This window comes from Pediculus humanus, genomic scaffold, assembly GCF_000006295.1.
Source record: "Pediculus humanus corporis 1103172107479 genomic scaffold, whole genome shotgun sequence".
Lineage (NCBI taxonomy): Eukaryota > Metazoa > Arthropoda > Insecta > Psocodea > Pediculidae > Pediculus > Pediculus humanus.
The window spans coordinates 6,121-9,242 of record NW_002987096.1 but is presented as its reverse complement, the minus strand read 5'-3'; positions in this window follow the sequence as shown (position 1 = coordinate 9,242).

The window sequence follows — 3,122 nt, the reverse complement described above, 5'->3', positions numbered from 1 at the left end:
TAAACGACGTGCAAGAAAATATTTATCTTCTGCCACGTTTAACAGTAATTTTTCCTAAAAGTTCTACCGTTTTTTTTTCTCCCTTTCTTTCTTTCTTTCTTTATTTCCTTTTTTTTCCTCCTCCATTTACTTCTTCTTACTTTTTAAATTTCAATAAAAATAATGAATTTTACATCTATATTTCTTATTTTATTATTATTAATTATGTGGGTCGTCGTGAGGGGGAGGAAAAAAGTTGGGAAGGGAGGAAGGGGGTCGCGCGGTCGTTTAAAAGAAAATTTTAAATTATAAATACGTACACATATATATTTTATTTTCAAACTCGCGCTAAGAATTTTTTTTTTTTGCTAAAACAAGATACAATAAATTTTTTATTTTATTTTTTTTATTATATTTTGTTACCTTCCCCCCTAAAAAAAACCCCTAATGCCGTTATATATGGTTATTACATAAAAATTGTAATTTTAGGCAAGCGTTGCAAATTATTATTTAAATGGCAATACTTGATTTATATTTTCCTACTTTTTTTTTTTATAGAGAAAAGTTAATAAATATAGCATTACACCGTTTTTTTTCCTTTTTTCCTTTTTTTTTTTAAATATTATTTATTTATATATATATATATATTTTTTTTTTTTTTTTTTTTAGTAACGGAAACTCCAATATTATTCGAAACAGAAAATAAAAACACAGGAACACCTGGTGATGAAGAAAATACCTTGAAGACAAATATCGGAGTTCCGGATCATTTTAAAAACGACTTAAAACTTTTACGTGAAAATATAACGGGAAAAGAATATGGAGAAGAATATAACAGCAACAACAACAACGATGATGATGATGATGATGATGAAGATGAAACGGAAATTCACGTCGTGGAAGGAGAAAAAAAACAAATTGAATATCGTGAATGTAATATATTGAACGTTACCTATCAGCATAGGGAACAGGTAAGTTTATTCATTTTTTTTTTTTTTTAAATTGACTACGACGCCTTATCAACGGGTAGAGGGAGGTGGGGGTAGAAGGGAGGGGTCAAGAGAAAAGAAAATTTTTTTTTTTTTTTAATGCAAACTTTTATTAAACTTTTAAAGTTTATTATTAAAGATCGATTATATTATCAACGACGACTCATCAAATCAACTTAAATTAATTTTACGTATAGAAAAAAAAATTTTTTTCTCTTTTGATTCTTATTTTATCATCATCATCATCATCATTACCTAACGGAAACGGTTAGGAGCGGAAAAAGGAAAATGATGATGAGAAATTTTTTTTTTTTTTTTTTTGGATATAAAATTGAAAAGTTAAAAAAAGTAAAAATTTTCAAAAAAAAAAAAAGGAAAATTTTAACCAATGTTTTATTTCCCCCTCCCCCCGTGTAATTATGATGAGATTTGCAAAAAAAAAAAACTTTTTTTTTTAAAGATTGATTGGCATTAAAATATATAAAATTTTACGTTTTTTTTTTTTTGGAGGGGGGAGGCATGGGGGATGGGCCTGAAAAGGAGAGGGAAGAAGCGGGGAGGTAAGATATTTAAAAACAAAAGAGTATTTAAACGCACGATAAAAAAAAAAATGTTTTTTTGGTATACACGAAAACCTGAACATGTAAAAAAAAATTTTCGTGTTTTTTTTTAAAAAAAAAAAAAAAGTAAAATGAAAGCTTTGTGTTTTTTAATATACACATTTATCTAGATAAAAATGTCGACGTTTTCAACACAAAAGCGTAGAGAAAAAGAATGAAAATATATGAGAGGGGAGGGAGGGAGGGAGGGGTGCGATTATTGTTCGGTCAGCTTTGGCACAGCAACACCTTTTTTGATAAAATCAAAAAAAAATTTTCTTTTTTTTTTTTTAAGAGGAGGAGTAGGAGGGGAGGAGGGAGGGATAGAGAGGAGGAGGATGCGAGGGGGCGGTGTTTAATGATTGTTTTATTTTCCAAAAAAAAAAAATTTCTTTTTTTTTGTTGTTGTCGTCGTCGTACGAAATAAAAAACGTTAAAAAAATTTTTTTTTTTTTTTGAAATTTTCCAAAAGAAAAGGTTTATTGATTTTTTGGAAAAATAAAAAATATTAAAAAAAAAAAAAATTTTTTTTAACGTTTTTTTTTATTTCCCTTAAACGATTTCTCTTGATCTGTTCAAGTTTTCTCCCTGCCTCGATTCAACCCTCCCCTTTTTTCTTCTTCTTCTTCTTCTCCTTTTAAATTTGTTTAAACAAGATGTACATTTTCTTCTTCTTTCAAGTTTTTCCTCTCTTGGAAAAAAAGAAAATAAAAAAAAATTTTCTTTTCATAATAACGTTTTTCTCCTTAAAAATACTCGTATTTTTTATTTTATTATTATTATTATTATCATTATTTAAGTAATTTCGTTTCGATTAGTGGTGACGATTTAAAAAAAAAAAAAAATTTCCCCCCTACCCCCGCTTTCAAGGTGAAAATTTTCACATGAAATCATTTGAAATTAATTTAAATTTAAATATACAAATTGGAATTTTAATGTTAATCGTCGCTATCGAATATCGCGTGAACGTGGAGGGGGGGAAGGGAGGCAGAGAGCGAAGAGGTGAATTTTCCAGAGGAGGGAGGAAGGGAGGGAGGGGAAAAAAGAGAAAGGTCGTGAAAATTTAACGTTCGATTAATTGTAAAGCATCAAAACAAAAAATAAAAAAGGGAAAAAATTTTCCAATATATTTTACCGTTAAATATTTGAAAAATTTTATTCACGGGTAAAAATCGTTTTCAAACAGGATTTAAATTCAACCCCTTACAACAGAATTTTTCTCTCGGGAAACGAATTTTCGGGGGGGGGGGAGAAAATAAAGGAAAGGGACGTTTTGAAAGTGCAAAGGGGGGAGGGGCGGGAGTTGGAAAAGGCGGAGGAGGAAAAGGTAATGGTCGGGTTTCCACAAAACGCTTTTTCGATTTCGATATTAAATTCGAAAAAAAAAAAAAAAAAAGAAAAAAAATTAATTTTACCTATTTTTTTTTGTTTTTTTTTTTAACTTTTTTTAACTTTCTTTATTATTATTATTATTATCACCATTTCTTTTTTTCTTTTTTTTATTTATTTACTTATTTCAATTTCCTTTTTTTTTGTTTGTTTGTTTCTTTTGTTT